This window comes from Microtus oregoni, unplaced genomic scaffold (genome assembly GCF_018167655.1).
Source record: "Microtus oregoni isolate MIOR12 unplaced genomic scaffold, Mior012 000102F_ref0000329, whole genome shotgun sequence".
NCBI classification, from domain to species: Eukaryota; Metazoa; Chordata; class Mammalia; order Rodentia; family Cricetidae; genus Microtus; species Microtus oregoni.
Window position 1 is genome coordinate 243,515 of NW_024544716.1, and position 11,065 is coordinate 254,579.

Here is an 11,065-nt window from a genome sequence, read left to right on the forward strand (position 1 = left end):
TTCTAGCGGAAATTTAGACAAGAAAGAGTCCTGGTGACCGAAAGCTGCAGAACAAAACGAAAAAAAAAGAAAGAATCGTGAGGCCCGAAGGAGACGTCATCAGAGCGCTCCGGAAGTGTTCCGACGATGAAGGGTAAGCGGGATGAGAGACACGAAATTGGGCACGGATCACAGTATAGAAAGGGTCGGGACTGGAAGATGAATCAGGGATACCTGTCCCAAAGAGTCCCAGGACAATATCCAGGGAGTTGACTCAGCACACAAAAGAAATCGAGACCCAGAGTGTGAATCGGCCCGACTCTCTCTAAGCTAGGAATAGATGTCACGATCGATCGAGTGTGTTCTCACCCGGGAAACTAGAAGAGGTGGATCCAAGGCCTTGGCCAGAACTAGGCATTGCCTGCCCTGATAACTGTGGCCAAGTGCCTGCTCCCCTCTACAGCCTGGCTTTTCACGCTTCATCCTGTAAAAAAATCTTCCCAGGCGCAGTATCTCAAACCTAAGGCGGTGGTATTTGATCAGAACACAGATGTGTCAGGAAGGGGAAGCAAGCACTGGAGCACTATTAGAGGGGAGAGTGGATACGATCAAGATGATTCGCACTCCTGCCCTGTCCTGTTCTCAGAGATCGCGTGCCTTGGCATATCTCGACTTCAGTATTATGTGCATAGAGAAATTCCCAGGAATCCACAAGGATGACCCCAGCTAAGACCCTAAGCAATAGTGGAGAGGATGCCTGAACTGGCCTTACCTGTAGTCAGATTGATGACTATCTTAAATGTCATCATAGAACCTTCATCCAGAAGCTGATGGAAGCAGATGCAGAGATCCACAGTGAAGCACTGGTCTGAGCTCCCAATGTCCAGTCGAAGAGAGGGAAAGCGATAATATGAGCAACGGGGTCAAGACCATGGTGGAGATACCCACTGAAACAGCTTACATGAACTGGGAGCTCACCGACTCCAGCCTGACAGAGAGGCAACCAGCATAGGACCAAACTAGGCCCTCTAGTTTATAGTGACAGCTGTATGACTGGGGCAGACTGGGACCACTGACAGTGAGACCAGAGTTTTCCCCTACTGCTTGTACTGGCTTTTGGGAACCCATTCTCTTTGGAAAGATACCCTGCTCGGCCTTATACTGGGGAGGGCCTTGGTCTTGCTAGACTTTGGTGACTTCCCATGGGAAGTCTTTCCCTCTCTGAAGAGTGGATGGTGGTAGGGTGGGGGAGAAGGTGAAGCGAACGGGAGGAGGGGGATGGGGTAGAAGCTGGGATTGGTATGTAAAATGTAAAGAGATGGTTTTTTAAGAAAATAAATTTGGGCTGGAGAGATGGCTCGGCGGTCAAGAGCATTGCCTGCTCTTCCAAAGGTCCTGAGTTCATTCCCAGCAACCACGTGGTGGCTCACAACCATCTGTAATGAGGTCTGGTGCCCTCTTCTGGCCTTCAGGCATACACGCAGAAAGAATATTGTATGCATAATAAATAAATAAATAAATAAATAAATAAATAAATAAATACTTTTTTTTAGAAGATTAGGGGCTGGAGAGATGGCTCAGTGGTTAAGAGCACAGGCTGCTCTTCCAGAGGTCCTGAGTTCAATTCCCAGCAACCACATGGTGGCTCACAACCATCTGAAATGAGATTTGGCGCCCTCTTCTGGAGCACGGGCATACATGGAGGCAGAATGTTGTATACATAATAAAAGTAAATAAATCTTTTAAAAAGAAAAAAATTAAAAAATAAATAAATTTTTGAAATATTATGGGCATAGTTAGGAATAACTAATTTAAAATTGCTTAGAAGAATTAATGAGACTAAAGTAAATGTGCACACACACTTCTGAGTGTATTTGTGTCCTTTTAAATCAACTGCTTGACAAGCAATGAGTATACCAGAGCTGTTACATGTGTACTGATGCATAAAGACTTCTAATCCTGATGATAGGCATCTGGCGTAGGTAAAACAAAGTTATTCCTAGGGTCCCAGGCCCTGCACAATTTTCTCAGTAAACAAACTCAATCTACAGTTCAAGGGAGAACCAGATTCTCCATGTAAAACTGGTAACTACCTTGGTTTGTTTACTTGGGCAAACATGTACTCAGGGAAGCCCAAGAGAACAGAGTTGGGTTTTTGTTTCTTTGTTTGTGTTGTTGCTGTTGGGATAAGGCGAGCTATGTGGTGGAACTCACAGTGTAAACTAGGCTGGCCTCTCCCTCTGAAGTGACAGGATTAACCATGTGTGTCACTACACTCACCTTAGAAATAAATGTATGGGGTCGTGTGAGCTACATTTTCTGGTCATTTGCTCTTTCTTATCCCATTTACTCCTGTACTCTGTCCCCCAGTGCCACCATGATGGTTTCCTCCAAACAAATAAGAAACAGGAGCATGGATGCTTAAAGGGACTTCAGCATCATGCTGGACATATTTAGAACTTGAAAAAAAGACTGTTGTATTTTATCTTGTCAGGATTCTGAACTGTGAAAAATCTGTTTAGAATTTCTTGTAGTCAGCAAATTGTAGTATTTCAACCAACCACATGCCCTAGCCATTAATGTCACCTCACCTTTAGAGTCTTCACTACTTAGTGAGCACTGCCCACGTGTAACTATAACCAGTATTTTAAATGAGAACAACTCTAGAGTGCTCCAGTGAGGACTTCTTTTAGACAGGCAGAATCTGGAGTAGGAACTAAACCCATGCTTTAATAAGATACCAGTGATTCTTAAACATGTTAAGCTTTGAGAAGTGTTCTTTTTAAACCTCATCCTGGGAATTTCTAGGACAAATCCAGCCAGAGGAAAGAGGAAGAAGTATGTAAGACAGTTGAGGTGGTACATGTCTATTATCCCAGCAACTAGCACTGGGAGCCTGAGACCAGAGTGTTGGGGGATTAAGGCCACTGTGGGCTCCATAGCAATTTCTGAGCGAGCCTAGGATACAAAGTGAGGCCTTGTTTAAGTAATATGTAACTAAGCAGTGTTCAGTAGGGTCAGGACATGGATCCAAGGTGAAGCACTTGCCTGGCGTGTATAAAACACCACTGAGTTTAACCCCCCAACACTGCAGAGTAAAACAGGAGGATCATCCAAGAAAGCTTTGCCGTTTCCTACTAACTCAGTATTCCTTCTCTAAATAAGTGTAGCTATTGTCATAATTAGAAAAGCCTTGGGTATTTACTCATTGCTAACAGAAGTAATCGTCTATTTTTGTGTTTGTCCCCAGCTGTGATTTACCATGCATTTCCTCACAAAGAAGCCAGAGAGCACGAGGTGCAGGTACAGTCGTTCAGAGGAGGCTGGGAGCAGTAGACTTGACAGCAGAGCAGGCTCAATGTCTTCTTAGACTCATCTAGCTGTTCTTTTCCATGGATTACTCATCTGCACAGGTCGTACTTTAGGCCAAATCAAGGTCTTTTTGGTTGGTGTCTTCATGTTCTAGGCTCCTTTCTTAGGGTACCGGAGTCAGCTCTTAATTTCATGTCATCTCCCACTCTGTATGGAACGACAGACAGCCTGTGCTTACCAGAAACCTGTCTTGATCTTGCTTCTGTGCCCCATTCAGTGCTCAGCCCATTCCATAAGTGGATGTTACAGATTCTCTCTGGATGCTTCACAGGCTTTGTCAATTGGGCAGAAGCTTTACCTGTGGCTCCTATCCTGCCAGGTTGTGTGGGGCACGCCTTTAATCCCAGCACCTGGAGGCAGAGGCAGGCAGCTCTCTAAGTTCAAGGACAGTCAGAGCTACAGAGAAATCCTGTCTCAGAGTGAGTGAGTGTGTGTGTGTGTGTGTGTGTGTGTGTGTGTGTGAATAAGAGAGAGAGAGAGAGAATGAATATCCTTTAAATCAAGATGTTAAAAGGCCAGTTAACCACCTTTAATTGTATTTCCCCTTGAAAGAGAGACCACATATGTATTTAAAAGAACCAAATTGTCCTTCTATTGATGATGAATGTTTAGCCATCCCTGACTTGAACTACCTCAAAGATTATGTATTCTTTTTATCTCCTGTATTAGCACAAAGAGGGTATCATTTACTATTGATATGCTAACCTAAAGCTGGCAGTTAGCCTCAGACTTGTTTTTACTGTCTGGGTGATGCAAAAAGAACCCAGCAAATGGCCCAGCCAAGAGGTAGGTGCTCAGGAAAGAACACTGCCCAGAGCTGCAGCAGATGAAGGCCAAGCGAGGTACCTGCCGGCCAGTGTAGAGTAGACTGTTGCTACCCCAGCCTGAGAGGTGGGAAACGAAGCATGTTTCAGGACTGATGCGGCTGTGAAACAGTCTCCCAACCTTCCCCAGGAGTCCATATAACTCTGTATATGTCCTGTGGTTGAGAGTGAGTGTGCCCGAGATGCACTTCACACTTTCTGCCTCAAAGTGGGCCTGGAGCAGACCTCTCCAAGGGCAGCCGCGTGGAGTCCACAAGGCTGAAAGCAAGGGAAGAGGACTGTGCTGCTCACTGTCAGAATTTCTCCTCCTTGACCTACCTGGAACCCCCAGACAGTTTCCCCTAATACTGAAATGGCTCATTTCCCTAACAACCCCAGTTCTCTTTCACTTCAAGATAGTCTTGTGGTCATGACTTATTAAATAACCTGTGTAGTTCATTTCTCAAGCTTCCTTCCCCACAAGGATTAGAGAAGGTTTGCATCACAAAGGATTTTGAATGCTCAGTAGAGTAACCTCAAGGAAGCAGGACTGGTCAGCGTTTGACCTGGCTGCAGTGTGGGGCGGTGTCACAGTTAGCACATGAGTGTGACTTTTACATTTTGGTAGTTGTGTGTAGGAAACACTAGGCAGACAGGAGATGTGTGAGCCTAGCTCAGCAGAGATGGTGGCTCTCAGGAACGGGATGAGTGCCCTGGTGTCTGAGAGCGGAACAGTGAACCACACCACCCTGTCTCTGAGCAGGAGCTGGGAACCCAGCGGGCTGAGGCCTTTGTGAGGGCCTTCCTGAAGCGGACCATCCCTCATTTGAGCCAGCAAGACTGTGAGAGCCATCTGCAGCGCAAGGCTGTGGTCTTGGAATACTTCACTCGCCAGAAACCAAAGCAGAAGAAGAAATCCAAAGGCCTCTCTTCCAAACAGAGGAGAGACAGAGGCTCTTTGACTTTAGCCCAGAGCAACAGAGGTACTCCAGTCTTCCCATGGCCTTGCCACTCACCATTGCCTAGCCTTCCTGGTAGGGCTCTGGACTGGGGATCCCAAGGATTCCCTGGACAGCTCTGCCCCATTAGTCTCAGGGGCTTCTTCGCCATCTGCCACAAGGGGGCGGCTTCCCAATACCAATTTTCTTATGTCATAGTTTGGCCTCTAAAAGACAGGCATTGGTCAGACTGAGGACTTTTCATCATTTAACTTCTCTCCTAGCCTCACTAGTAAGTGTCTCTGTTTCCCATAGCAACAGGCTGATATTCTTTAATATGTGCTTTCCTATACCCTTTAACATCACTAGACAGAATCATCCACTAAGAGGTTGCTGCCAGAGAGAGGTCCTGCCTTGGCATTTCAGAAGTTTCTGAAAGGAATGTGTCACTGTTTTGTGGAAGGATGTCTCCCTCGAGATGGTTCTGAGTTTGTGTTTACAGCCACTAGGTTTAGGCTTTGTATAACACTCCATAGCCACGCAGCCTTTCTTGTCCCAGAAGGCAAGAGAGTGTCACTTTGCACTGGGGCTGCCTTCCTGGAGTCCTTGCAGGAAGTGCCTGTTTCAGATTCGAGCCTGGTGTTCCTGACTCTGATCCTGGATTGGTATGAATGGGCACCAAGACAAAGGATAACCCCAGAGAAAAGCTCTTGGTCCTTTACCCTCCCTTCCAGACGATCCTGCCACCTTATACAAGGGCCTGCCTGGAAACCTGCACCTGGGTTGTTATGGCTGAGGCTACATCACCACCTTCAGATGCTCTCCTGCTCAGAGCCAGGGGCTCCTCCATCATGTCTACAACTGGCCAGGAGGAAGGGCATCAAGGCAAAGGGCCCCCTCTTCCCTTCTCGAGAGCAGTAATTTAGCCCTGAAAAGGTTCTGCCAGGGAAGAAATTGAGGTTCAAGGAGGGGAATGTACTTGGCCTTCGTCACATTGTCGTCAGGGCACCTACGGCTTCCACGCAGTCTCGGGTATTCCCTCGTGCTTACTCTCGGCCTTGAGCCCAGCTCTGGTTTGCCGAACACTGGAAATCCCAAGCTCGTGTTTCTGACTCTGACAGATACAGTCTCTTCCTCCCTCTGCATGAACTCTGGAAGCAGTACATCCGTGACCTGTGCAACGGGCTCAAGCCAGACACGTGAGTTTTATTTCTGATGCCTGCCATGGGATTAGATCCCAAGTCTTGCGTGCACTAGAGACGCAGCCTGGGAAACCAGCTGGCTGTGGGCGTTTGTGATCCTGTTTGCTTTGTTACCAGCTCTTCTTTGTGGGCTCTCTTGACCTCCTAGGCAGCCACAGATGATTCAAGCAAAGCTCCTGAAGGCGGATCTTCACGGTGCTATTATTTCAGGTAATTTCTGTGAGAGCATATGGTCATCTGGAGACTGCTACTCAGTGGCAGTACTCAGCCTGGCATCTGTCACTTGCCATCCTGAGGTTTCTCTAAGTTACAAGCAGTGAGGATCTAAGGTGGTTGTGACCTGACCCGTGCTGGGACTTGTTAAACACGCACTAAGTGGTGTCTGCATGCCGTCAGCTCATACTGTTGTCACCTCGCCTCTAGTGCAGACTCTGGGGGACAGATCCCCCTCTTCATGTTTCCAGGGTGCCATCACCAGTGCAGACTTTTTCCATGATTGCCAGACTCATTCACCCCATGGCACCCAACAGCTACTTGGACAGCCAGGAGGGGCCTCAAAGTACCTCACACAGAGCCCTTGGTCTCCCCTGAGGTCAGCTCTCTGATTATGACACATCTCCATATCAGTTTGTTCAGGCTAGAGACCTAGAAGTACATACACATTACCTCTTTCCTAATCCTGCACCTCAAGTCGGTTAACACACCTAGTTCCTGAATCTGACCTGCCTCTAACTCCCTCAAGCTGCTGTGGAAGCTTCTCTCACCCTCCCCCGGCTCACATACTGTTTTATTCCCACATACACACCAGAAGAAATACACAGAATGAAGGCTGTCATCAGACATCAGACTCCCGACTGCCATTTGCCTGTCCTAAGCCTCCAGCAGCTTCCCATCCAGTCAGAGTAAAAATCTATGGTGTCCTTTGGCTGCCCTCTGTGTGACTTGCACACCTGGTACCTTGGCTTGGCTCCTTCTCTCCACGAAGGGGCTCTGAAGGTCCGTGCATTGACTCCTGCTGTAACTCAGGTCCCTTTCCTAATGTCACTTCCTGAGAGTCTACCACCACTAAGGTTTCCCCTCCACTCTCATTGTGCTGTTATTATTTTCCTCATAGCCATTATCAGTATCAAGAAATAGAATAGCCCGTGCTGTCTATCACTGTCCTCCATGAGAGCTTCAGCTCACAGGAGCAGGATACAGGCCATCACGTTCAGTGTCCTGTCCCAGCACTGACCTAGCACACTAAGCACATAGTTAGCTCCAAGTGCTGATTACATGGAGGAGGCAGGGCCCTGCCAGTGAGGTGAATCGCCTGTCACTTCTGGGCAGCTCTACAGGAGGACTGCATTCAAGGAAATGTTCAGGAGAGTCAAAAGTGAATGATGGATGTCCTGCCCATGGCACTTACTCCATCAAAGCAACACGACTGGACTTAGTTCTTTATGTGTATGGCCTTGTGGCTCCAGAACCCTGCAAAAAACCCAAAGGATACCTGAGAACAGCCCAGAGATTGCAAAGCTCAGGACTAAGAGTTGGGAATCCTGGGCTCTTGCTGGCTTGGTCATTGCCCAGCTACAGAGCCACTATCCTCTGGGCCTTCTCTTCCTCAGCTTAGAAGGGCCAGGCTCCTAGTCCCTGAGGCCAAGCTGTGACTGCTGGCACTACCCAGGCCTTACCCTCATCTGCATTTCTCCTTTGCAGTGACAAAATCCAAGTGCCCCTCCTATCTGGGGGTCACAGGAATGCTCCTGCAGGAGACCAAGCGTGTCTTCAAGATCATCACCAAAGAAGACAGACTGAAAGGTGTGTGCTGTGTCCCTAGGGGAGAGAGAGAGAGAGAGAGAGAGAGAGAGAGAGAGAGAGAGAGAGAGAGCATTATCCTTTCCTTGAGGTTTTCAGGTTCTACTTGACAACGGAGTCAGAGTCTGCAGGTTCTTGCTATGTTATGAACTGCAGAGAGAGGCCCCTGCCCCTATGGCTACCAAGAGACATCATGAACACAGCAGCCTGTCCATCAATAGGACAGAAGAACTGCTTATCTGGGTCTTCGGCACTCATTGCTAAGGTCACCACCTCTCAAATGAATAACTAAAAGACAGGCAGAAGAAACCAAAACAGCCTGCCACTGGAGTTCTGAAAACTGCACCCTTGCTGGAGATACTCTTGAGTTTTAGTGTTGTTGGGAGGAGAGAGCCATTTGTTCATCCCTAGCCACTTATCCCTGAAATAATCACACATATTTAAATCACTGCTTGGCCCATTAGCTCTAGCTTATTGGCTAATTCTTACATGTTAATTTAGCCCATTTCTCTTAATCTGTGCATTGCCACAAGGCTGTGGCTTACCAGGTAAAGTTCCCAGAGTTTGTCTCTGGCAGAGGCTCCATGGCTTCTCTCTGACTCAGCCCTTCTTTCTCCCAGCATTCAGTTTAGTTTTCCCCACCTAGCTAAGTTCTGCCCTGCTATAGATCCAAAGCAGTTTTTCTATTCATTAATGGAAATCATAGCATACAGGGGGAAATCCCACACCATAGCATGGTTATTGCCACTCCAGCAGGTACTTTTGAATCTTCCAATACCCCAGTACCTGACCTTGCCCACAAATCCAAAGTTCAAACAACAGTTGAGGGGTTTGTACTCATTTCTGTTGATGCTAGAAATCAAGACCAAGCTAATCCTGGGCTCTACGCCTGAGCTACCCCCACAGCCTTGCTTCATTGTTTTTCCATTTCCCTGTATGTTCTTCTGCTCACTTTATAAGTCTAAGGAAGTAATGTAGAAGTTTCCCCACTCTGCACAAATCTAAGAACCAATTCAAGACTGTATGGGAAATTGGCTTTGGTGGTGTGAGAGCCCTCAGTTCTGGGAATTAAGTTAATCACCCCTAATTCTGGAAATTAGGCAGTGAGTTATATTTAGACTGTGAATCAAATAGCCCAGGTCTTTTTTGCGTACTTCTGGCATGGGTCTTCTCATTCCTGTACACTTTTTTAAAGACAGTCTTAGATGCAGTCCTGGCTAGCTTGGAGCTTGCTATGTAGACCAGGCTGGCCTTGAACTCTCAGATCTGCCTGTTTTGTCTCCTAAGTGCTGGCCATAAAGGTCTAGCATCACCTTAATAATGTTGTGGGAAGTCCTTTTGTATTGTTGCTTTTATTGGTTAATGAATAAAGAAGCTATTTGGGCCTATGACAGAGCAAAACAGAACAAGGCAGGAATTCCAAGCAGAGATAGAGGAGAAAAAGCAGAGTCAGAGAGATGTCGTGTAGCTGCCGAAGGAGACAGATGCCAGAACCTTACCGGTAAATCACAAGCCTCATGGCAATAATAGAATTAATAGATTAATAGAAATGGGTTAATTTAAGATGTAAGAGTTACTTAGTAAGAAGCCTAAGCTATTGGCCAAGCAGTGTTGCAATTAATATAGTTTCTGTGTGATTATTTTGGGTCTTGGCAGCTGGGAAGTGAACAAGCAGCCTCCAACTACTTTAATACAATTTAAATTGTAAACGTGCATGAATCATGCTTACATGAACATGAACGCACTGTCTGTATTGTTCCTCATTCTTTTTCCTTTCTTCTTTTCCATTCAGTTATCCCCAAGCTAAATTGTGTGTTCACCATAGAAATTGATGGCTTCATTTCCTACATTTATGGAAGCAACTTCCAGCTTCGGTCAAGTGAGAGATCTGCCAAGAAGTTCAAAGTAAAGGGAACAATTGACCTGTGAACTCTTTGCCACTGGCTACAGATGTACCTGGCAGCTGAGAACTGGAAACACCTTAAATATACACTTTTCCATGAAGCACTTTCTGGCTGTGGCTCGTCTTGACTCCAGGGAAAAAAGAGTGGCTAAAGAACATTGAACAACAAAGGAAGAAGTCGGGGATAGAGATTTGTCTCTCCAGGGAGGAAAGACTAACAGAAAATATACCAGGACTAACCTTGGGTGATTTGAAGAAGGTGGCCATTAGGTTCTGTCTTTCATACTTTCCTGTGTTTCTGGAACATTCTGTGCTAATAATGATAAATTTGGACATCTTAGTTCCATTTTGGCTGCTATATTTTTAACATTTCTACTGTGTAAGACCAGATGAGGTCTTTCTGCACGTGGCCATTGGAACTACAGGTCAGGACCAGCATTAAAAATGGCTGGGGTCCAGCTACTCTGTGCCAGTAGCCTTGAGGAGGCCTTGTCATTGACACCTAGTTCGGAGGGGCCAGTTGCCCCTTGTTTGTAAGAGGTGTGTGACTGCTGGCCGGCTCAGAAACTGCCCTGGCAATAGTAGGTGACGGCACATCCAGCACTCACCCCAGGTCAGCAGTCGTGCTGGGGGTCAGTGCTCGGTGCCTCCCACTCAGACTGCACTGGATGGAAGAGGAATGAGTGAGCCTGATGATCTTTATATGACAGAAAAACAGAAAGCCTACTCCCTCTCAGAAACCAAAGTGCTCCCCCAAGTCCCCGAGATTATCTAGGCCCTGGTTCTGTCAACATCATCTAGACATTCCTCATGGCACTGCCCCGTCCCACCTGGCCCCCGTGTTATCACAGTCCTTGCCACCCAGGTTCAGGGCACACATGACCTCTCAGCCTGAAAATGATCATTGTCTTACGGACTGGTAAAGAAAGGCTAAGATCTGAACCAGAAGAGCTGGCTCCAGAGTCAAGTTCTTCCCAGGAGGACAGCCACAGGGGGGTGAGAGAGACAGCTAAGTGTGTGTGTATGTTCCTTATTTACCCAGCGCTCTACCAAGGAACTCTTCTGTGT

The 11,065-nt window shown here is 46.9% G+C and overlaps 1 pseudogene; it reads left to right on the plus strand.

The window, feature by feature from the left end:
• Nucleotides 1-1,941: 1,941 nt before the first annotated feature.
• LOC121443181 lies at nucleotides 1,942-10,076 on the plus strand (annotated as a pseudogene).
• Nucleotides 10,077-11,065: the final 989 nt, after the last annotated feature.